This window comes from Sapajus apella, unplaced genomic scaffold (genome assembly GCF_009761245.1).
Source record: "Sapajus apella isolate SASKATOON/1434 unplaced genomic scaffold, GSC_monkey_1.0 scaffold74, whole genome shotgun sequence".
NCBI lineage: Eukaryota > Metazoa > Chordata > Mammalia > Primates > Cebidae > Sapajus > Sapajus apella.
Genome location: NW_022437014.1, coordinates 3,083,253 through 3,109,422, shown reverse-complemented (window position 1 = coordinate 3,109,422; position 26,170 = coordinate 3,083,253). Strand labels below are relative to the sequence as shown.

General features: G+C 41.0%; 1 long non-coding RNA gene across 1 annotated transcript; it reads right to left on the bottom strand.

Moving 5' to 3' along the window:
* Window positions 1-446: 446 nt before the first annotated feature.
* LOC116532031 lies at window positions 447-26,144 on the bottom strand. Its single transcript, XR_004260682.1, has 4 exons — window positions 25,745-26,144; window positions 23,805-23,874; window positions 2,174-2,271; window positions 447-2,083 (listed from the first exon to the last, which is right to left on the bottom strand). It is a non-coding gene; the product is annotated as an uncharacterized LOC116532031 (long non-coding RNA).
* Between the last annotated feature and the right edge of the window lie 26 nt (window positions 26,145-26,170).

The window sequence follows — 26,170 nt, the reverse complement described above, 5'->3', positions numbered from 1 at the left end:
GCATGGTGGTGCGTGCCTGTAATCCCAGCTAATCAGGAGGCTGAGGCAGGAGAATTGCCTGAACCGAGGAGGCGGAGGTTGCAGTGAGCCAAGATCGCGCCATTGCACTCCAGCCTGGGTAGTAAGAGTGAAACTCTGTCTCAAAAAAAAAAAAAAAAAGAACAAATTTCTGGCCAGGTATGATGGCTCACGCCTGTAATCCCAGCACTTTGGGAGGCCAAGATGGGTGGATCACATGAGGTCAGGAATTCAACACCAGCCTGGCCAAAATAGTGAAACCCCATCTCTACTAAAAATACAAAAATTAGCTTGGAGTGCTGATGGGCACCTATAATCACAGCTACTCGGAACACTGATGCAGAATTACTTGAACCCTGGAGGCAGAGGTTGCAGTGAGCAACTTTGGGCTATTGTACTCCAGTCTGGGCAACAGAGAGAGACTCCATCTCAAAAAAAAAAAAAAGGACACATTCCATTAATAATCATACATTGTATCCAACACAAAAAAAACCACTACAGTATTTTCCTTTTAATAGACTAGAATTTAAATGTCATAAGATCAGGGACTTTGTCTATTTGCATGACTGCTAAATCCACAGTGCTATCATATAATAGGCACTCAATCAATATTCACTAAGTGGATATGTTAAATGTTTCAACTCCTGAGACAACTATTAGGCACTGAGAAGACAGTAAGCCAATGACCACAAGCAGCCCACTTGATCTAGCAGTGCCACAAAGTGGGTGCTTTCTGATCCACAGCATTTTCACCTGAAGCACCCCCAGCAATCCGGCAGAAACAACGCATCTGAAACTGAACCCAAGGGCACTTAAAGGCACAGGTGGAAAAAGCAGGGGACTTCCACCTTCAGCCTGCGTACTCTGTCATACTACCTCTCCCCTTTCAACCTTCACCCACAGGCCTGTGGGGAGCTCCAGATGACACGAGCTGAGGCTAGAAAAAAACCCATACCTACTAGGGGGAGGGAATAATACCGCATGCTCTCTTCTAAGTGGGAGCTAAATGACAAGAACACATGGACACAGAGTGGGGAACAACACACACCCCAGCCTCCCTGAGGGTGGTAGATGGGAGGAGAGAGAGGGTCAGAAAAAATAACTAATTGGGTACTGTGTTTAGTACCTGGTTTAATAATCTGTATAAAAAAATCCCTGTGACATGAGTTTACCTGTATAACAAACTGCACATGTACCTCTGGACTTAAAAGTTAGAAAAATATAATAATTTTTTAAAGTTGATTACATGTTGAAATGATAATATTGAATTACTTGCAAGCCTTAATAACTAAGACTACCTTCTGGTATAAGGATAGATAATAGACAAACAGAGCAAAACAGAGAAACAGGCTTCTATCTACACAGCAATCTGATATATGACAGATGGCGTTACAGATCAGTGTGGAAAAGATTGATCAATTAATACATTATATGGGGACAACAGCATATCCGTTTGGGGTACATTTAGATGTGCACCTCATACTTAAATACAAATTAATCCTAGGGAACCTAGGTCCACAGCTATGAAAAAAACACTTTCAAACTCTTAGAAAGACACATGTGAAACATGAAGACATTATGCCAAAAGAAAGAAGCCAATCACAAAAGGAGAAATACTGTATGATTCCACTCCTTCGTGGTACCTGTAGTCAAATTCATCGAGACAGAAAGTAGAATGGTGGTTGCCAGAGGCCTGGGTTTTAGAGGAAATGGGGAGCTATTGCTTACTGGGTATAGAGTTTCAGTTGGGGATGATGAAAACTCTACAGGTGAATGGTGAGGATGGTTGCACAACAAACTGAATGTACTTCATGCTACTGAAGTGTCCTCTTTAACATGGTTAAAATGATAAATTCTATATGTTTTGTGTATTTTACCAAAAGTTTTTTTCAAAAACTTAGAAAACAATGTTACACTCCTTAATGGCACACTGTTACGCAGACAGCACCTCCCACTGATAACGAAACATACTTAATAGGCATTAAAAATATTCTTTAAAACATAAAATCACTCACCGGTAAAATCACAGGCCAAAATCTAAGCAAAAGTGGGAATTCAGAGCAGACTGCAAGAAAAGACATTCTGGTGCTTAGAGGCTTAAGAGGGCAAATAAGAGCACATTCCTAAGAAATTGTAACCAAAACCTGAGCCTCACCTGGGTATTCTGGCCAAATGCACGTCAGCTGATGATTTCCAAAGCCTGCAGCTACAGCGTTAAAGTGGCCCTGGGTTAGCCCTGGACCCTCTAAGCACCTGGCAGAAATAAGTATAAATACTTTTTGAAGGGATTCACCTTCATCTGAGTCCTCACAACATCCCCACAAATAATTTTCTAGGGACAATGAACAGCTTACAGTTAAAAACAAAACAACAAAACAAAAAGCAACCGCGCAAGAAACAAAGCGCCATGAGGAAGAACCAGCAGAAACACCGCAGAAAAGGACTCACAGAGATTAACAAAAGGAACAGACTAGACAGTCCCAGATGCAAAAAGAAAGTAGCAAATATATTAGTAACATATAGGTGAATGTTGACTGTATAAAATAAAAACAATTATTTATGGTGTAAAATTTGAAAAGACAGAATTAAAATACACTGCGGTAATAATATACATCAGGAGAAAGTTAAAAGGGGTTAAAGTGTTCTAAGGCTCTTATACCAAAAGTAAAAGTATTGCTTAGCTACAGACTTTGATAAGTTAACGTGCATGTTGAAATTTCTTGTAACCACTAAAAAACGGAAACAGTGTGCTTATGAGGTCCAAAGGAGAAAATATGTAATGATTATTCCAGAAACCTCAATCAATTCAAAAGAATTCAGTAAAGAAGGGAAAAAGAAATTGAACAAATAGAAACATTTTATCAAATATTCAAGAAATAATTAATTCCAAATTGATTCAATGGATAGTATAACATGTTAGTGCAACACTGACAAGAAAAAGGGAAAAGATAATTATACACCAATCTCATTCATAAGCATAGATGTAAAAATCATAAGCAAAATAATAGCAAATCAAGCAATGCATAAAAAAAGGAAAATATAACGTAACCAAGTTGGATTTATTTTAGAAGCACAGATTGTTTTCACATTTTTTTAAAAATGTAATTCACTACATTAACAGATTGAAGTGAAAAAATCATACAAGTATCTCAGTAAATACAGAAAAAAGCATTTGATAAAATTCAACATCTGTTTATGACTTCAAAAAACCTTAGCTAACAAGAAATAGATGTTTTTTGAGATAGGATCTTTCTCTGTAACCCAGGATAGAACATAGGGGCATACTCTTGGCTCTGCAGCCTCAATCTCCCAGGCTCAAGCAATCCTCCCGCCTCAATCTCCTAAGTAGCTGAGCCTACAGAAGCAGGCCACTACACCTGGCTAATTTTTATTTTTATTTTTATTTATTTTTTCTTTTTGTAGAGACAGTTTTGCCATATTGCCTAGGCTGGTCTTGAACTCCTGAGCTCAAGCAATCCACCTGCCTCAGCTTCCCAAAGTGCTGGGATTACAGGCGTGAGCTGTCATGCCCGGCCTGAAATAAATAGACTCTTAACCAATGAAATAGGGCAAAGAAAAAAAAATATGTAAGGATTAGAAATAAAAAAACAAAGCTATCTTTATTTTTAAACGATATTTATAATAAAAAAATACACTATCAACAAGGTTACTAGATAGAAAAATCGATATACAAAATTATTTTTTTCTTTATAGTGGCAATTAGTAGGTAGAACATAAAATTTTAGAATTATAAATTTGTAAATGGCATAAAAGCATGAAGATGTGGAAAGAAATCTAACACTAATTGTGTAAGACATACATGGAGAGATCAAATAAGACCTAAATAAACATACAGGGGCTGGAAGCTTCCTCACTGTAAAGATGCTGAGCTCCACTACTAACCATGAAGTAACTGGTACAGAGTGGCCTCTCCTATGGTGAACAACAAGAAAACTGGACAAAATATATGAAACAACTGTTTTCACACACTGTGACAACAGGTAGGGAAAGACAACTTTAAGAGAAGGCAGATAATTAAGCCAAACCTTACAATTGCCCCAGCTTCCTATCTAGGGACAATTTTGAACTTACAGGACAGGGAAGGAAAACCTGAGCAAAGCGCAATGGTCTCACTAAATTAAGGAGATAGAGACTGGATCTTTGGGAGGTGAGGGAGCTGGAATCCGTAGGGTAAAGTACCAGAGAGGAGGAAGCTATACAGAGAAGGAGCTCCCAAAATCGACACAGGGGTCTTCTTAGGTCTCTGGCTGAATAACTACTCTGTATACTGATAGAGTGAAACTTCACACACTGGGCAAAGAACAATTTCTGGAGACTAGAAACTGAACAATTCTCAAAGGACAGAGGGAAGAAGGGCTCAAATCCTACTCAGCCAGAAAGACCTCATTGAGCCATAGGGCAATCAATAGAAACCCCTGAAGGATCAGGACTTAAAATCTAAACTAGCCATACAGTGAAGGCTATTCTAGACACTCTAACAAAGCTTAAAGATAGTCTCCCAGCTGGCTCTGTGGCTCACGCCTATAATCCCAGTGTTTTGCGAGGCTGAGGTGGGAGAATCCTTTGAGGCCAGGAGTTCAAGATCAGCCTGGCAACAGAGCCAGATCCTCCCTCTACAAAAAATAAAAAGTAAAAGTCAGCCAGGGGTGATGGCATGCACCTATTGTCCCAGTTACTTGGGAGGTTGATGTGGGAGGATCACTTGAGCCCAGTAGTTCGTGATCCTTCCGCTGTACTCTGTTGATCACGCCACTGCACTCCAGCCTGGGTGACACAGTGAGACTCGGTCTCAACAACAATAACAAAAAAGGAAGTAAAAAACCCAGCAAACTGTGAACCAGAGAGCTATATCTATGTAGACACAGTTTAATATTAAAATTATAATACACAGCGTTCAAATATGTAAACATTATGATGCTTGCACTGCACTCCAGTCTGGGTGACAGAGCAAGAACGTGTCTCAAAAAAAAAAAAAAAAAAAAAAAAAAATCCTCCAAACCGTCAAGTTGATCGTCAAGTAACCTAACTGTAATGCTAACTTGTGGGCCAATATAAACTTCAAAACTCTGAAAAAAGACAACAAAATTTAAATACTTGACCACATAACATTTAATGTCTGATATCCAATAAGAAATTATCAGACATAGAAAAAAAAGCAGCAGGGCTGGGCACGGTGGATCACGCCTGTAATCCCAGCACTTTGGGAGGCTGAGGCGGGTGGATCATGAGGTCAGAAGTTTGAGACCAGCCTGGGCAACATAGTGAAACCCCGTCTCTACTAAAAGTACAAAAAAATTGGCTGGGTATCATGGTGCATGCCTGTAATCCCAGCTACTTGGGAGGCTGAGGCAGGAGAATCACTTGAACCCAGGAGGCAGAGGCTGCAGTGAGCAGAGGTCTAGTTACTGCACTCCAGCCCAGGCAACAGTGCGAGACTCCATCTCAAAAAAAAAGAAAGAAAGAAAGAAAAAGTGCAGCAGACTGGGCACGGTGGCTCACGCCTGTAATCCCAGCACTTTGGGAGGCTGAGGCGAGGGGATCACAAAGTCAGGAGTTCGAGACTTGCCTGGCCAATATAGTGAAAGCCCGTCTCTACTAAAAATACAAAAATTAGCTGGGCATGGTGGTGGGTGCCTATAATCCCAGGTACTCGGGAGGCTAAGGCAGGAGAATCACTTGAATCCAGGAGGTGGAGGTTGCAGTGAGCTGAGATGGTGCTACTGTATTCTAGCCTGGGTGACAGAGCAAGATTCCATCTCAAAAAAGAAAAGAAAAAAAGTAACAAATTGTGAACCAGAAAACTATATCTATGTAGACACAGTTTAATATTAACATTATAATATACTTTCTTCAAATATATAAACATTGTGTGTGTACATATAGTATATGTTATATATATACACTCACATTCATATTTTTGTTCCAGTGCTTTTCCCTTGGCTTAACTTCAATGCTAACGCCCCAAGAAAGAAATGATATTGGTTCAGAGTGTTACAGAAATAAAGACAGAGCAAAGTAGGTGGCTCCAAAATATATTTCGTGCTGGATTGGGGAAAAGGAACATCTCCGTGCATTGTAAATTTCTCTCCACCTTTTTTTTTTCTAATGAGAAATCTCACATAGGGAGGACAAGATTTAGTTTAAAAGTCTCACTAGTACTATATAGCAGTCTCATCCAAATGCTGGTGAAACTTCTGAACATGACCATACTACAAGAGCATTTCTTCTCCCCACACAAGTATTACAAAGTCTTCTGCTATGAACATCTATTGGGATTGTCATTCCCAATCACCCTTCCTAGCTCCTGGGATATTCCCTCCCATCTACAGTGGGAAGTATGAAATTACTAATAAGCAGAACAGTGGTTCTCAGATGTGGTCCCTGAGACTGGCAGCATCAGCGTCATCTGGGAATTTATTAGAATTATAAATTATTGAACTCCACCCCACACTTACTGAATCAGAAACTATAGGAGTAGATTCTAGGAGTTTGTGTTTTAACAAGTCCTTCAAGTTATTCAAAAGCTTGTTCAAATTTAAGAGCTACCGAATTAGAAAATATTTAGTGTACTAGTGGACATTAATGTCATGGACCCAGGATCTATCTGAGAGAATTTTTCAGGAAGATACGAAAAAGAATATAGAACAACTGCAACCAAACAAATAGAACACCCGGGTCAGGCAAAAATAGGCCCTCTGAGCCTCTTTGAGGATGGGCATGAGCAGCTTTCACTATTACAATATGCCCTTTCTTTTCTGTCTTTCTTTTTTACCATTTGAGACATGGAGATAAGCATGGTCTTCTTTGCATTACTGCTACTACTATGGCAATAAGCATAAAGGAAAGTAGAAAAGAAAAAGGAAGACCTATCTTCTTTCTTTTTAGAAAAATTGTTTAATAATTTCCAGCGGATGGGAACTATCATTCTCAGCAAAGTAACACAAGAACACAAAACCAAACACGGCATGTTCTCACCCATAAGTGGGAATTGAACAATGAGAACACATGGACATAGAGGAGGGGAAACATCACAAACCGGGGCCTGGCGGGGGGTGAGGGGCTAGGGGAGGGATAGCAGTAGGAGAAATACCTAATGTAGATGACGGGGTGATGGATACAGCAAACCACCATGGCATGTGTATAACTGTGTAACGAACCTGCACTTTTTGCACTTGTACCCCAGAACTTAAAGTATAATAATAAATAAGCAATTTCCAGTTGAAGTGGATATTTGATATTTGCTCTTGTCTTTGCACCTCTTCGTTCTCCTAGCCATAATTATGAATCAGGAGTGTAAGGATGGTGGAATATGAGAATTATCTAGGGAGCTTTATCAGAATATACATCTCCCACCCGCTCTGCGAACTGAGATGCTGACAGGGCAGTGTGGGTGGACTAGTATACACATGCTGAGAAAACTTACTGTGATTCCAGCCTGCTTTAATCCTCACCTCTCCCTACACCCCACCAGTTATCTTGGCCTCTTGTCAATGCAGGAGAAACTGTCAGGATTGCTGAATTTATCTTCTATCCTCTAGTACTTACTAACAGTCACCTGCTATGGCTCAGTGTCATGCTGTGACACTGTGGGTTCTGTCCTCAAGAATTTTACGGCGTAATTTACTACACAAAAGGAACAACCAGTGAAAAGTATCGGACTAAATGCATCAAGTGCTATGTGGTGCAATACAGACTTTAGGACTGTGAAATCTGGAGAAGAAAATCTAGGTTTCCCACTCACTTTTACAACACTGTCTTCTGATCTGGGAACTTTTGGGGTCAGATGGCCCAAGCTGCCAAAAGGGCAAATAGACACTCACATTCCACTCATGCATGCGGATAGAAAATGTTGAGGGGAAGAGTAACAGCAATTGCTTTGTGAAACACACCTGAAAAGTACGCATGAGGTAAGGCCAAAATAGGCCAAGAACAAAACAAGCCTTTGATGCAGGGCCACTGATCCGCCTGTGGTTATTTCATGCTTCTCCATCCCTTTCCTGTTGCCTGATCCTCAGCCATTTTGCTTTGGTTTATCTTTACAGCAGACAGTAAGTAGGACAAGGAGAAATTTTAGCACAATTTGTCTTGCACTCCTTAATAATAAAATGTTTAGTGATGAGAACGTTTCAAAGTATTGACTAAGCTTAAGGTAGGATATACCATGGAGTGAAAAACAAAAAAACTAAGGTAACAATAGTATAGATGTATATATACTATTTCTGTTAAATATATGTATCTCTGTTAAAAGGGGGAAAATAATACATTTAACATAAACATTTTTGGAAAGATACCCAAGAAACTGGCAATATTAGTGACAGTCACTGGGTGACTGACCAATGGGCAGGGCAAAAAGGCAATTTTTTAGTGAAAACTCTTGTATTTCTTGAATTTTGAACCATTGGTTTGGATGACCTACTTTTAAAAATAAATAAAAAACGTTAAAGTACTGGCTAAGAGGAGATCTAGGAATCTCAATCCTTTCACCTAAGAGGCATCATGGTGTAATAGAAACGGCATTGTTTTGAGGGTACAAAAAGGACCTGGTTTTGAAACCTGGTCTGTTATTTACCAGTTCCATGACCTTGGCCACGTTCCTTAAGTTAGCTGAACCTCATTTTGGGCATTAATAAAAATGGTATAACAAAAGTGGCTTTGTGAGGATTTGACATTATATAAAACTGCCTTGCACTTACTAAATGGCAGCTATTATTCTGTGGATTTCAATTATCCCTGCTATCCATTACTACCAATTAGGAGCTGGATGGCGATTAAAGGGAACTTGAGTTATGAATTAGGTCTCAGATAGTCTTAATTTACAAATGTCAACTAACACCTGCAGCGCAAAAGCAACATTACAACAATTTTTTTATTCAGGTATTTTTTTGAGTCTTTAGGTAAGTCCAAGGGCTTTTTGAGGCTTCTTAAGAGGTGTCCCAAGAGATGAAGCAATCAGTGGCATTAAATGATGGCCAGCTCCATAATGCAATCTCACATTGGTTCTGCATTCTTCCCCACTTCACTACCCTTTCCCTATTACTGTTTCTTGGAACTACTCTCCCTAATAAAGTAATAGGACATAGGCCTTTTGCCTCAGACTGTGCTTTCTGGAGAAACACAAGCTAAAACTAGGACCTGCCTAATCTCACTGAAGACAGTCAGGAACTGCATAGCAGATGTTCCCGGTGTCCTGTCCATGTGCTTTTAGGCCTTAATATTCATCAGGCTTGCTGGCCAGGAGTGGTGGTTCATGCCTAAAATCCCTGAAAACACTTCAAGAGGCTGAGCGGGAAGAATGGCTTGAGCCCAAGAGTTCGAGACCAGCCTGGGCAACATAGCAAAATCCCGTCTCTACCAAAAACAATATAAAAATTAGCCAGGCTTGGTGGCCCGTGCCTATAGCTACTTAGGAGGCTGAGGTGGGAAGACTGCTTGAGCTCAGAAGCTGGAAGTTGCAGTGAGCTGAGATGGCACCCAGCGTGGATGACAGAGTGAGACCCTGTCTCACAAAAAAAAAAAAAAAAAAAAAAAAAAAGCTGGGGGGGTGGTTTGCTTTCTCCAAAATTTTCATCTCTTGCTTTATGAGAAGGCTTTCTTTACCACCCTTGAACAATACTTTCTCCAATTCTGTGGACTGTCTTTTCATTTTCTTGATGCTGTAGTTTTTGGCACAAAAGATTTTAATTTTAACGAAGCCCAATTTATCAAATCTACTTATTTTCATCACGTGTGCTTTTGGTGAGATTTACTCCTATGTTTCCCTTCTAGTAAGTTTTGGGGTTTTTGTTTGTTTGTTTGTTTTGCATTTAGGTATATGATACACTCCTAGTAATTATTTATGTATGGTTGAAGTAGGTGTTCAATTTCAATCTTTTGCATGTGGATATCCATTGTCCCAGCAGTAGCTGAAAAGACAATTTTTTCCTCATTCAGTTATTTTGGCAACCTTCTGAAAAATCAATTGAACATAAATACAAGGGTTTACAGCCAGGCGCGGTGGCTCACGCCTGTAATCCCAGCACTTTGGGAGGCCGAGACGGGTGGATCATGAGGTCAAGAGATAAAGACCATCCTGGTCAACATGGTGAAACCCCGTCTCTACTAAAAATACAAAAATTAGCTGGGCATGGTGGTGCACGCCTGTAGTCCCAGCTACTCGGGAGGCTGAGGCAGGAGAATTGCTTGAACCCAGGACATGGAGGTTGCAGTGAGCCAAGATCGCGCCATTGCAGTCCAGCCTGGGTAACAAGAGTGAAACTCTGTCTCAAAAAAAAAAAAAAAAAAATACAAGGATTTACTTCTGGGCTGTCTATTTTATTCCATTGATTTTTTTTTATCTATGTGCCAGTACCACTGTCTTTATTACCATAGTTTTGTAAAAGGAAAACAAAACCATTTTTCCTCTCTACTCAACACACTTGCAGCATACTTCTGTGACCAGACATGTGTGGGTTCTTCCCCACAGCAAGGAATTCTTCAGCAGACACCAACTGTGTGTCCTAGAATTCAATTTAATTCTGATACTATCTACTTGGAGAGAGTGTCAGATCCCACAGGTTAAAGGCTCAATGCCACAGGAATGGGCTCCGCCTCCCCACTTCAGACACCACTCGAAAGTCCCAGGCTGTGACCTGTACTTCTGACCTACCAGCTACAAATCAGGGTGCCCACAATGCCCCCTCATTGTACTCAATAATTTGCTTGGATGTCTCACAGGACCGAGGGAAACACTTTACCTGCGTTTTTTGGTTTATTGTAAAGAATATTACCAGCCGGGAGCGGTGGTTCACACCTGTAATCTCAGCATTTTGGGAGGCCAAGGTGGGTGAATCACTTGAGGCCAGGAGTTCGGGACCAGCCTGGTCAACATGATGAAACCTGTCTCTACTAAAAATACAAGTTATTGGGGAGTGGTAGTGCACGCCTGTGGCCCCAGCTACTCTGGAAGGTGAGGCAGAATTGCTTGAACCTGGGAAGCAGAGGTTGCAGTGAGCCATGATCTTATCAGACTTGGTCTCAAAAATAAAATGAAATAATAAAATAAAATAAAAAGATATTACAAATGATACAGATGAACAGCCAAATGAAGAGTTACATAGGGCAGCATCTGGAAATGTCTCGAGCACACAGGGTTTTTTTTTGAGACAGTTTCACTCTTGTCACCCAGGCTGGAGTACAATGGTGTGATCTCGGCTCACTGCAGCCTCTGCCTCCTGCAAAGTTGGGATTACAGGCACCCACCACCACACCCAGCTAATTTTTGTATCTTTAGCAGAAACAGGGTTTCACCATGTTGGCCAGGCTGGTCTCAAACTCCTGACCTCAGGTGATCCGCACGCCTCAGCCTCCTAAAGTGCTGGGATTACATGAGTGAGCCACCACACCCAGCTGAGCACAGGGGTTTCTATCCCAGTGGAGATGAATTAGGCCACCCTATCAGCACTGTGGATGCCTTCATCAACCCCAAAACTCATCAAATCTATTGTCCAACGGTTTTTATAAAGCTTGATCTCCAGTACCCCCTTCAAATGCTCCCCCATTTCCTTGAGGTTTGTGTTTAGAGCTGAAGTCCATCCTTCTAATCATCTAATCACATGGTATTTCTGGTGGCCAGCCCCATTCTGAGTTTATCTAGGCGTTCCACGCTAAGTCATCTCATTAGCATACACTGGAGACAATGGCCAAAAAACATATACTTCTTGTTACACAGATTTGAAATTGGAATGTGTGGGTCCTCCAACTTTGGTCTTCTTTTTCAAGATTGTTTGGGCTATTATCTTTTTTTAAAAAAATGTATGGTTTCTAGGCCAGGCGTGGTGGCTCATGCCTGTAATCCCAGCACTTTGGGAGGCCAACATGGGTGGATCACCTGAGGTCAGGAGTTTTGAAACCCCTCTGACCAACAAGGTAAAACCCTGTCTCTAAAAAAAAAAGTATGGTTTCTGGATCTTTTTTTGTTTTTAATTTTTATTTATTTATTTATTTATTTGGAGATGGAGTTTCACTCTGTATCCCAGGCTGGAGGGCAGTGGCGCTGTCTTGGCTCACTGCACCCTCCGCCTCCTTCTTGAAGGTTCAAGAAATTCTTCTGCCTCAGTCTCACGAGTAGCTGGGACTACAGGCATGTGCCGCCACGCCTGGCTAATTTTTGTATTTTTAGTAGAGACAGGATTTCACTATATTGGCCAGGCTGGTCTCAAACTCCTGACCTCATGATCTGCCTGCCTTGGCCTCCCAAAGTGCTGGGATTACAGGTGTGAACCACCACGTCCGGCCTGGATCTTTTAAAATAAATCTTTTCTTACTGCAAATCCATCAAATATTTTTCAATATGGTTTTCTAAAAGTTTTTTAGTTTGACTGTCACATTCAGACCTTTCATCTGTTTGAAATTTATTTTACCGCACAGTGGAAGGTCAAGGTCTAATGTCATGCTTTTAAATTGTATTAATACTTTTTTTAAAAGTCCATTCTTTCTTTCACTATATCACTTTGAGAGGCAGAGGCGGGTGGATCAGGAGGTCAGGAGATTGAGACCATCCTGGCCAACATGGTGAAACCCCTTCTCTACTAAAAATACAAAAATTAGCTGGGCATGGTGGTGAGTGCCTGTAATCTCAGCCACTTGGGAAGCTGAGGCAGGAGAATCACTTGAACCCTGGAGGTGGAGGTTGCAGTGAGCCAGGATTGTGCCACTGCACTCCAGCCTGGGTGACAGAATGAGACTCTGTCTCAAAAAAAAAAAAAAAAAAAAAAAAAAATTATATATTTTTATATATATATATATGGGCTGGGCATCGTGGCTCATGCCTGTAATCCTAGCACTTTGGTAGGCCCAGGCAGGTGGGTCATCTGATGTCAAGAGTTGGAGACCAGCCTGGCTAATGTGGCGAAACCCTGTCTCTACTAAAAATATAAAAATTAGCCAGGTGTGGTGGTGGGCAAGTGTAATCCCAGCTATTTTGGAGGCTGAGGCAGGAGAATTGCTTGAACCCTGGGGGCGCAGGTTTCAGTGAGCTGAGATCACACTACTGCATGCCAGCCTGGGCAAAACAGTAAAACTGTGCCTCAAAAAAAATATATATATATATATATATATATATGAAACTCTGTCTCAATATATATGTGTATATATTCAGACAGTTTCACTCTTGTTACCCAGGCTGGAATGCAATGGTGTGATCTCGGCTCTCTGCTGCCTCAGCCTCCTGGGTTATATATATGCCTCCTGGCATATATATATGCCAGGCATGGTGGCTCATGCCTGTAACCCCAGCACTTTGGGAAGCTGAGGTAGGAAGGTCTCTTGAGCCCAGGAGTTTGAGACCAGCCTGGGTAACATAGTGAGACCCTGTCTCTACAAAAATTTTAAAATTAGCTGGATATGGTGGTGCATGCCTGTATTCCCAGCTACTAGGGGGTGCTGGGGTAGGAGGATTGCTTGAGCCTGGGAACTCAAGGCTTCAGTAAGTCATGATTGTGCCACTGCACTCTAGCCTGGGACAGAGTGAGATCCTGCCTCAAAATAATAATAGTAATACCAATAAGGATAAGTATTTTGGTATATCACCTTTATCTGGTTAGAAAGGTCTTTTCTATTCCTTTTTTGTGGAGTTTTTTTTTCTCTTGTTTTAATCATGATGTGTTAGGTTTTATCAAACATGTTGCTTAAGTTTGAATGTGTCCCCCAAAAGTTTATGTGTCAGAGAGACTCCAAATTAATATGTTGATGGTATTTGGAGGTGAGGCCTTTGGGAGGTAATTAGGATTAGATGAAGTCATCAGAGTCAGGCCTCCATGAGGGCATTAGTGCCTTATAAGGAGAGGAAGACAGACTTGAGCTAGAAACATACTCTGTCTCACCATGTGATGCCTTCTGCCATGTCAGGAAGGCCCTCACCAGATGCCAATGCCATGTTTTTGGACTTCTGAGTCTTCAGAACTGTAAGCTAAATAAACCTCTATTCTCTTTATAAATTACTTGATCTGTAGTATTCAGCTATAGCAACAGAAAAGTGACTAAGACACATGTTTTCTTTCTAATATTAAATTAATCTTAGATTTGTGAAATATACCCATCCTGGTAATGGGTATATCTTTTTTATATGCTGCCAGCTTCCATTTTCTCACTGAACTTATTTAGCATTTTCAATATTAAGATTTTCAGGTTAGGTGTGCTGGCTTATGCCTGTAATCCCAGCACTTTGGGAGGCTGAGGCAGGTGGATCACAAGGTCAGGAGTTCAAGACCGGCCTGGTCAACATGGTGAAACCCCCATCTCTACTAAAAATACATAAATTAGCTGGGCATGGTAATGGGTTTCTGTAATCCCAGCTACTCAGGAGGCTGAGGCAGAGAATTGCTTGAACCCGGGAGGTGGAGGTTGCAGTGAGCCGAGATCAAGCCACTGCACTCCAGACTGGGCGACAGAGCAAGACTCTGTCTCAAAAAAAAAAAAAAAAAAAAAAGTATTTTCAATGTTGCTATAACCCTTCCTTTAGTCTTAGGTTATAGTATCATATTGCTATACTGTGAGATACAATTTGTCAAGTTACACAAAAATAAAACAGAAACTTTGTTTGGACATTGATTAAAATTCCACTGAATCTATAGATAAATTTGAGAAGAAGTGGCTTTTAAAAAAGCAATATTGTTTTTCTATAGCCTTGTTGATTGTATTATTATGTAAGTATGTATGTATTCAAGACAGGGTCTCACTGTGTCACCCAGGCTGGAGTACAGTGGCATGATCGTAGCTCACTGCAGCCTCAAACTCCTGGATTTAACTTGTCCTCCCACCTTGGCCTCCCAAACACTAGGATTATAGGCATGAGCCACTTGCCTGGCTGAGTTTATCTTTTTGTCTGCTTGATCTGTCCCTAAGAAGTAGATGTTAACATCTCTCATTATGATTGTGTCATTTGTCTCTAATTCCTGCCGTTCTTGGATTTTGATTCTTTTATCATATCTAGTGAACCTCTTTTATCTTTCATAATGCTTTTGCTTTAAAATATCACTTTTTTCTGACATTAATCAATCTATACCAGCTTTATTTTGTTGAGTATTTGCCTGCTATTCTCTTCCTTACTCTGTTTTCCATTATCCCATATTCTTGTTTTAAGCTGTACCTTTTTTTTTTTTTTTTTTTTTGAGACAGAGTTTCGCTCTTGTTACCCAGGTTGGAGTGCAATGGCGCGATCTCGGCTCACCGCAACCTCCGCCTCCTGGGTTCAGGCAATTCTCCTGCCTCAGCCTCCTGAGTAGCTGGGATTACAGGCACGCACCACCATGCCCAGCTAATTTTTTGTATTTTTAGTAGAGACGGGGTTTCACCATGTTGACCGGGATGGTCTTGATCTCTCGACCTTGTGATCCACCCGCCTCGGCCTCCCAAAGTGCTGGGATTACAGGCGTGAGCCACCTTGCCCAGCCCGAGCTGTACCTTTTAAGAAGCCTGAAAGAATTCAGTTAAACCTTGTTGTGTTACTGTAAAACAGGTGTCCTCCATGAACAATAGCAATAATAGCTTATAAATAAAATATGCTTTTTTCTTCAAAATAGTTTTCTTGTTTTATATTTAGTTTTGGAGGTTGGTACAACATAGTACAGATGATAGAAAGTAATTCAGTATATTATCACAGAATTCAATAAAGAAAATAAAAAGTATAAGAACTTTAAAAAGTTCAAACTGTGAAAGTGAGCTTCAGATGAAATCAGATCTTAAGTGGGAGGCCAAAGGACAAGAGAAAAAAACAACAAGTTTTGAAATCTATAGACGAGAAAAGGCTCTAAAATGTTCAATTTGAAGCTCCAACCACTACAACAGCTAAGACCTGGTCTCAGAAGATCAGAAATGCCTATGAATAGGATTGGAAGAGACTACTGAAAGGAAAGAATCATCTGAACTTATAAAGCAAGATTTAGTGATTAAGCCATAGGTATGACTTTTATGAGAACCTGTGTTTGCACACTTACATATGTGATTTGCACCCTGAGACTTCATTAATCTAACCGGTGTATTGTGTATGCTCTCTGCTGGTCACCTATGATTCAAGATTCTCCTTCCCAAGGCTTCCCCTCCTTGACTATTCCCTGTCTAAGTAAATGGCCTCCACCCCTTAGCTTAAGCCAGAAATCTGAAAGTCATCCTTGATACACTCATCCTTACTTCACAATCCACTGATTCTATTTCTTAAATATCTCATGAATCAGTCCATATTTTTCCCCTTCTCTGTCAATCCCCAATCCATTTCTTCCAGCTGCCTCCTATTTGGTTTACCCACATATATATCACATTATTTGTGCGCCATCATCTCCTCCACTCTGTACTTAGTGCCCGTAATGATCTTTTCAAAATGCAAGTGATCATGTCACTTCCCTGCCTAAATATACAAACCAAAAAGCAAATACACAAAACACTTAACTGGCTTTCTATTACCTTCGGTATAAGGGCCAAATCCTTTATAAAGCCTCCAAGATCTGGATCCTGTCTCCCTGCAGGATCCATGCTGGTTTTCCTTTCAACACTACTTCGGAATCAATTCAATGCTGGTCCCTCTGCCTAAACTACTTTCCCCTCCTAGCTACCTAGAAGTTTCTTAGACAACTCTTCTTAATTTTTCATGTTTTAGCTTTGATATCTCAGGCTGAAGTGGGAGGATAGCTTGAGCCTGGGAGGTCGAGGCTGCAGTGAACTGTGATCATGCCACTGTACTCCAGGCTGGGTGACAGAGTGAGACCCTGTCTCAAAACGAAAACAAAGAGGAAAAAAATACCACTACCACAAAACAACACAAACAAAACAACAAAACAAAAATACAAAAAAGATATTTTGTGTTGCCATTTTTCAGATGAGAAAATTGAGGTTCACAGATGAACCTACAGATGAAAACTATGGTTTATGGTCTCAAAGCAACTTGGGTGACCTTTAAATTAGGATTATGCCATATGTTTTCCGTGTTTGACACTGAGGTGTGGCTACTTTTCTAAAGCTGTTTTTATGATTAGATAAAGGCTATGATTAGACAGCCTGATACGAAAAAATAAATCATTCAGAATCCTAAAAATGTTCCAACTGCATGTCAGCATAATGCTGTAACCCTTCCTTTCTAAGGTAGCAACACTGTTCTCAAAATAGAGATTTTGCTTCATATCAAATAGATTATAAGTGAACTAAGTTATGAAAACCAAACTGAAAACAAAACACAGAGCTTTTTTATGTACCAGTATTCTAAGCTGTTCATGTCATGAAAGTGCAATTCTCCCTATGTTTGTAATTCTCTTTGCTTTGGCTGCAGTCCTTCCAACATAGCTTTCCAGCACTGTCATACATTTTCCTTTAAACATTATGTTCTAGTTGTGTGACTAACACTGACAAATTTGTCTGTGACAAGAGTTGTTCCTTACTACTTGACCAGCTTGTCACCACTTCCCTTCAATGCAGAGTGGTTCTAAGTGAGTGGTATTTTAGAGAAACTCCCAGTGGTGTCTGGGAGTGACCTCACAATCTAGTCAAATAAGGTTTAGGGAGTTGAACAAACTCTTTGGACTGAATGAGGCTGATTTCATTTTTTGCTTCAATCACAGTCATCTAATTGTTGAGACTTTTGGGCATTTTAGAAAAAATGTAGAATTTACTCAAAATATTTATGCAGTGTAGCCTGTTTCTATGGCAACAGTAAGTAAATAAGCTGAAAAAAATATTTTATTTTGAGAGAGAGTCTCACTCTGTCACCTAGGCTGAAGGGCAGTGGCATGATCTTGGCTCACTGAAACCTCTGCTTCTTGGGTTCAGGCAATTCTCATGCCTCGGCCTCCCAAGTAGCTGGAATTACAGGCACGCACCACCACACCTAGCTAATTTTTATATTTTTAGTAGAAATGGGGTTTCACCATGTTGGCCAGGCTGGTCTTGAACTCCTGACCTCATGTGATCTGTCTGCCTTCACCTCTCAAAGTGCTGGGATTACAGGTGTGAGCCACCATGTCTGGCCTGAAAGAATAAATTTAACTGAAAGAATCATAAGTATGTGACTAAGAAAGGTTTCTATTCCAATTGTACCTTGCATCTGTCCAATTGCTTGAAAAAATATCCAGAGAATTTTCAAACCAACTTTTTTTTTGAAACAGGGTTTTGCTCTGCTGCTTGGAATAGAGTGCAGTAGTGTGATCAATCCCACCTCAGCCTCCTGAGTAGCTGGGACTACAGTCATGTAGCACCATACCTGGCTAATTTTGTTTTTTATTTTTTTTGTAGAGATGGAGCCTCACTGTATTGCCCAGGCTGGTCTCAATTTATTATATATTCAATCACTTTGAAGGAAATGATACAAAGTGGGAATAAAAAAAGATGAGACATGATTAGAATTTAGCAAATAATTGGAAAGATGAAATTAGCATATGCAAAACAATTATGCAGTGAAAACCAGCAATGTCTGGAGCCAGAGTTAAGGAGGGTGTGAGGAAACAAACAAGTTAAAACATTGATTCAGAGGAAGTACATTAGTAAGTTTTGTTTTGTTTTGTTTTGTTTTGTTTTGAGACAGAATCTGATTCTGTCACCCAGGTTGGAGTTCAGTGGCAGAATCTCAGCTCACTGCAACCTCTTCCTCCTGGATTCACGCAATTCTCCTGCCTCAGCCTCCCAAGTAGCTGGGATTACAGGTGCCCGCCATCATGCCCGGCTAATTTTTTTATATTTTAAATAGAGATGCGGTTTTACCATGTTGGCCAGGCTGGTCTCAAACTCCGTACCTCGAGTAATCCGCCTGCGTCAGCCTCCCAAAGTGCTGGGATTACAGGCGTGAGTCACTGTGCCCAGCAAATTGGTAAGATTTTTTTAAAAAGAGAATTGAGATAATCTGTTACATTTTTCAGCATAATTCTTTTCCAAAATGCAGATATAAAAGCTCCATGAGAGCTTTACTCGGGCTACTTTTTGGTTTTTAATTTTTTTCATGGAAAATTTCAGACATGTCCAAAAATAGTAAAATGCATTTTCAGGCATCATGAAGCCACTCTGACAGTTTTATTTTCCTGGAATGCTCTTCCTCTAGACATAGTCACAAGGCTCACTTCCTCACACCTTTCAAAATTTAACTCAAATGACATTTCAGAGAGGTCTTCTCTGACTCTTCTACTTAACACTGCACCTCAGCACTCCTTCTGCCTCTTCCCTTTCCTGTTTTTCATTATGACTTTGATCACCTTCTAACGTTTTATAATTTTTCCAGTTTTTTTCATCTGTTCACAATCTAATAAACTACACAAAGTCAAGGATTATCAAATGTTTTCTTCATTGATATGTACTAGTACCTAGAACAATTCCTGATACATAGAAGGGCTTAACAGGCAATGAGTGAATATATATTAATATTGGGATTTGTTAAAAAATAGAACAATAGAAAAATTACAGTATGGTTTGAACAGCATTATACCATTCCAGGGAAAAAAGATATGGATTGTGATAGAGGTACAGCAGTCATCAAATATTGTCTACTCTGAATTTCCCTGCTAACTTGGCAGCTATGCAGGGTTATAATTACTAATACAACAAATAAATTGGGAATGGATGGGAAGTATGTCAATTATGGGATGAGGCAGTAAAGGTTCCATGTATTATTTTCCAGTCTCTTGTCATTACTCTGGTCACTAAAGATATCATATATTTCAGAGTTTGACCAGAATAGGGTGGAACTGCCATTAGCCTCCATCCCTGAGTGATTGCACGGAGAAAGTACCCTACCAATTGATGTAAGGCAAGAAAAATACTTGTGTTAAGCCACAGAAATTTGGGTTGTTCGTTATTGCAACCTTATTCTGACTATATGCAAATGTATGTACACAAACTAGCATTTATTAAGCACGTACTATATTTCAGGCACTATTATTTTATTAAAGCTTCACCAAACTCTGCAAGCCTGTACTATTATACTGAGATAAGGAAACTTGGACAATGTGAGGACAAATCATTTGTCCAAGGCTGACAGCTAAATGGAAGGGCTGAAAAAGAAACCCAGGCAGTCTGAAGCAACATCTACCACGCTGTTAACAGTGGTTGTTAACAGTGATTGATATAGTTTGGCTCTGCGTCCCCACCCAAATCTTATCTCCAAATGCAACCCCCATGTGTTCAGGGAGGGACCTGGTGGGAGGTGATTGGATCATGCTGTTCTTGCGTCAGTGAAGGATTTCTCACAAGAGCTTATGGTTTTAAAAGTGTTTTGCACTTTCCCATTTGTCCTCTCTCTCTCTCCTGCTGCCTTGTGAAGATGTGCCTTGCTTCCTCTTGCCTTCTGCCATGACTGTAAATTTCCTGAGGCCTCCCCAGCCATGTGGAACTGAATCAATTAAACCTCTTTTGTTTATAAATTACCTAGTCTCAGATACTATCCTTATAACAATGTGAAAACAGAGTAACATGGCAGTTATCTTTGAAGGCAGAAATATGGAGACTGATCACTCTTTGTTCTGTATTTCTGTAATATTTCAAGATTTTTTTTTGTTTTTTCTTGTTTTTGAGACACAGTTTCTCTTTTGTCACCCAGGCTGTAGTGCAATGGTGCGATCTCAGCTCACTGCAACTTCTGCCTCCCAGGTTCAAGTGATTCTCCTCCCTCAGCTTCCCGAGTAGCTGGGATTACAGGCACCCACCACCACACCTGGCTAATTTTTGAATTTTTAGTAGAGATGGGATTTCAGCATGTTGGCCAGAATGGTCTTGAACTCCTGATCTCGGGTGATCCCCGCCCCCCACCTCAGCCTCCCAAAGCGTTGGGATTACAGGCGTGAGCCATTGTGCCCAGCCCAATATTTCAAGTTTTTAAGCAATCATACATCATCTTCATAGTAAGCAATAAATAAATAAACTAGATAAACTGTCAGATACTTAAAGACTATGAATTCAGAAATGGAAGTCAAGTGATCATTGGAGATTGGTGTAATCAAAAAAATTCTAAAAATGAGTTTCTACCATCTATAGGCATATGTAGCTGGGACTACAGGCGCCCACCACTACACCCAGCTAATTTTTGTATTTTTAGTAGAGATGGGGTTTCTCCATGTTGGCCAGGCTAGTCTCGAACTCCTGACCTCAAGTGATTCACCTGCCTCTGTTGAGAAATGTTGAGTGTATGATTGCTGAGAAATGCTGAGTGTATGATAAAATATATTGTTTGCTAGGAAGAACAATGGCAAGGAAAATCTAGCTGCCCCCTGCAAGTAGAAAACTACTTGGGGCATTCTAAAGTGGCAGGACAATATATAAATATCATATACCAGTTAAAACAATTCTTTAAGTCGGGATATGTGACCCTGCCCCCATGGCTCTTTCATGGAGAACATTTTTTAGTTTGTCTGTGATCAGTGGTAAGTGGGCACCCGCTGCCCACCCAGTATATTTTTGTGTTATGAGAAAATACCAAACATCTGTTTGATAATGATCATCACCTGTTCAGTGAGAATAAATGTGTGGGTCAGAATCTGCTTGAGGCCCTCAGCCCCCTTAGCTCTCAGCTGGGAAGGTTATTGGCCCCCTGGATAGTCCCACTTTGCTGTTCCATCTGGGTGTCTGCTTCTCAATTCCTTCAGTGCCACCTGGGTCGGGGGGTCTCTACTGCTGAACTGGTCCTTGGTACACCTCAGCCTCCCAAAGTGCTGGGATTACAGGCATGAGCCACCATGCCTGGCAATCTGATGGTTTTAGACAGGGGAGTTCCCTTGCACATGCCCTCTTGCCTGCTTCCATGTAAGATGTGACTTTGCTCCTTCTTTGCCTTCCACCATGATTGTGAGGCCTGCCCAGCCATGTGGAACTATAAATCCATTAAACCTCTTTTACTTTATAAATTACTGAGTCTTGGGTGTGTCTTTATTAGCAGCATGAGAACAGACACACAGCCTCACTCATTTAAGAACAAAAAGAAAGAAAGAAAAATTTGCCAGGTGCAGTAGCTCATGCCTGTAATCCCAGCACTTTGGGAGGCCAAGGTGGGTGGATCACCTGAGGTTGGGAGTTCAGGACCAGCCTGACCAACATGGAGAAGCCCCATCTCTACTAACAATACAAAAAATTAGCCAGGTGTGGTTGTGCATGCCTGTAATCCCAGCTACTCAGGAGGCTGAGGCAGGAGAATTGCTTGAACCTGGGAAGCAGAGGTTGCAGTGAGCCAAGACTGTGTCATTGCATTCCAGCCTGGGCAACAAAATTGAAACTCTGTCTCAAAAAAAAAAAAAGAAAAGAAAAATTATAGCTGGGTGCAGTGACTCATGCTTATAATCCCAGTAATTTGGGAGGCTGAGGTGGGCACATGGTGGCTTGAACTCATGGCTAGTCATGAGTTCAAGACTAGCCTGAGCAATGTGGTAAAACCTCGTCTTTACTAACATTACAAAAAATTAGCTAGGTGTGGTGGTGTATGCCTGTAGTGTCAGCTACTCGGGAGGCTGAGGTGGGAGGATTGCTTGAGCCCAGCAGGTAGAGGTTGCAGTGATCTGAGATTGTGCAGCCATACTCTAGTCTGGGCAATACGGCAAGATCTTGTTTCAAAAAGAAAAGGAAAATTGCTTGAGTTTCACTTGCATTATGGAAAAATGGCGCCCACCTTATGTAATAGGATTCATATAAGTATCAAATGAAATAATTTATAAACATGTTTAGAGAATATCTTAGCCTGTTTTCTGTTACTGCAATAGAATACCCAAGACTGGGTAATTCATAATAAAAAGAAGTGTATTTGGCTCTCAGTTCTGGAGGCTGGGAAGTCCAAGACCATGGTACCAGTATCTGTTGAGGGTTACCCTATGGGTGAAGGTATCACATGGAAGGAGTGGTGTAAGAGGAAGCAAGAGAGGGGAGAGCTCAACTCATCCTTTTTGTCAGGAACCCACTCCCACGATAACAGCATTAATCCATTTGTGAGGGCAGAGCATTCATGACCTAATTACTCCTTAAGGGCCTCACCCTCTTAATACTGTACCATGGCAATTAAATCTCAATGTGAGTTTTGGAGGGGACATTAAAACCATAACAGATAATTATAACTTGAAGACCATATTAAGTATGCACCATATTTCATCAAATCTTAGACACATCCATTGTATGACACACCATTAATGTATATACCACTAAGAAAGAAACAATGTGACTAATTTAAAATTATAATATCACTTGGAACTTTTTATACCTAGTGAAACAACTCTTTTATACTTAATTAGACATGGATTGTTATATCTAATTCCTATGCAAACATTAAGAGGAAAATATAAATGAAATAAACTGGTTAAGGTATTTTTTTCTTTTCTTTTCTTTTTTTTTTTTGAGATGGAGTCTCAGTCTGTCACCCAGGTTGGAGTGCAATGGCACAGTCTCAGCTCACTGCAACCTGTCTCCCGGGTTCAAGCAATTCTTCTGCCTCACCCTCCCGAGACCTGGGACTACAGGTGCGTACCACCACACCTGGCTAATTTTTGTATTTTTAGTAGAAAAAGGGTTTCACTATGTTGGCCAGGCTGGTCTTGAACTCCTGACCTTGTGATCCATCCGCCTTGGCCTCTGAAAGTTCTGGGATTACAGGCATGACTCATAGTACACAGCTAAGTTATTCTTAAACTGCTTATTCAGGCCAAGATTCCTGAACCATTTCTCAACTCAATAATTGAGATTCATGTTTTTCCACATAATAGCCTTATCTGTGCCATTAAGAATATTGGTGAATGCAGCATTTCTTACAAGAATCTATAAAAATAAATAAAAATCACCAAAGGACATACCAATGCTTCCATTAAATCAGAAGTTGAGACTGTCTCCGGGTTATCTTGGGCTCCACATTGCCAAGTGAACCTAAGGGCAAAAAAAGGGGTTAACTGTACTGGCCAGAGTGATTGACCTTGTCTATTAAGGAGAAATTGGGTTCTTATGGCCCAGTGGGGATAAGAAGGAGTATATGTGGAATGCATGAGATCTCTGGGGGTATCTCTTAGAAGTCTTGTGTTCTGTGATTTATAATTGTTGATGTTTCACTTTTTGCTAATTTATAAAACATGCAGGAGTTTGCTGTACAGGAGAAACTCACTGAAAACATTTGACCGGAAGTCTGATAAGAAAAACAGGCCGGACGCGGTGGCTCACGTCTATAATCCCAGCACTTTGGGAGGCTGAGGCGGGTGGATGACAAGGTGAAGAGATCGAGACCATCCTGGTCAACATGGTGAAACCCCGTCCCTACTAAAAATTCAAAAATTAGCTAGGCATGGTGGCGTGCACCTGTAGTCCCAGCTACTCAGGAGGCTGAGGCAGGAGAATTGCTTGAACCCAGGAGGTGGAGGTTGCGTGAGCCAAGATTGCGCCATTGCACACCAGCCTGGGTAACAAGAGTGAAACTCCATCTCAAAAAAAAAAAAAAGAAAAAGAAAAAGAAAAACAGGGAGGGCCACATATTTAAGATTAGTGGTGTGTACATAAGTGTTTTGTTTTTTCTTTTTTTTAATTTTTGTTTGTTTCGAGATAGGGTCTTGCTCTGTGGCCCAGCTGGAGTGCAGTGATGCAATCATGGCTCATAGCAGCCTCTACCTCCCAGGCTCAAGTGATCCTCTTACCTAAGCCTCCTGAGTAGATAGGCCTACAGGCACATGCCACCATGATTGGCTAATTTTTGTTATTTTTTTTTGTAGAGACAGGTTTTTGCCATGTTGTACAGGGTGGTCTCGAACTCCTGGGCTCAAGAGGAGTTCAAAGTGCTGAAATTACAGATGTGAGCCACCATGCCTGGTCATGAGTGTTTATTTTTATTTATGCCTTATATTTTTTTTTTCCTAGGGATGGGGTCTTGCTCTATTGTCCAGGCTGGATTCAACCTCATGGGCTCAAGTGATCCTCCTGCCTCAGCCCCTGAAGTAGCTGGGAGTACAGATGCACACCGCCACATCCTGCTTATGCCCTATGTATTCTTTTGTATGTATGGGTGTAAAAACAGAGATAAAAACAGAGATGTGGATGCTATCAGCTCACTGATGTTTGAAGTTCTGAGAAAGCATAAGTCAGTAAAGGAGTTAACTGAAATTTAAATCTCACAAATGAGCCAAAAATATAATTTCTGGTTATATTATATTATGGGGTTAATTCTTTGAATACTGTTGCTTAAGAATAAAATACTTTGTGATTTCAATAAGTTGAAAATTATGGTACAACGCAAGGAAGGAGAGCTACTAGCTATGAGACTTTTGTAAATTATGTAACATCTCTGAACCTCTGTTTCCTCATCTGTTAAAATATGGACAAAGTGCTACCCAGTTAAGCCACTTCAGAAATGGGACTCTGAGAAAAGTCACTTTTCTTCTCCTAGCAAAAGGTTTCTCAGCCTCAGCACTCCAGACATTTCAGGCCAAGTCTTTTTTTTTTGAGACAGTTTCGTTCTTGTTGCATAGGCTGGAGTGCAGTGACACCATCTCGGCTCATTGCGACCTCTCCTGGGTTCAAGTAATTCTCCTGCCTCAGCCTCCTAAGTAGCTGGGACTATAGGTGCGTGCCACCGCGCCCAGCTAATTTTTGTATTTTAGTAGAGACAGGATTTTGCCATGTTGACCAGGCTGGTCTGGAACTCCTGACCTCAGGTGATCCACCAGCCTCGGCCTCCCAGGCAAGTAATTCTTTGTTGTGAGGCGCTGTTCTGCGCATTGTAAGGCGCTTAGCAGTTTTGCCGGCCTCCACTCACCTGTGCCCTCCACCATCTGGAGATTCCAATGGCACCTCTCCCCCAGAAGAAGGTTGAAAATGCTCCATACATTGCCAGCTGTCTCCTGGGAGGCAAAACTGCTGCAGTTGAGAACCACTGTCCTAACTCCATGCTCATCCACTAAGGGTTTGAGGGACTGAGAAATGAAACAGTCCCGAAGGAATAGAACCTCAACTTCTAGTTTCATGAAGGCAGGAACTGTAACTCAGGGGCCTGGGAACACGGAGCTCTGAGCTGCCGGCTGGTAGGAAAAGTCCTAATTAATTGATCGAATCATGAAGGGAGGGCAACAAGCGACAAATGGAGAGGGCCCGAGGCCCAGCCTTCGGTCTCAGAATCAAAGAGGCCCGCACTGGTCATCCCTCGCGCTGCTGTGCTAACTGCTAGGTATTCGTATCTGCAGAT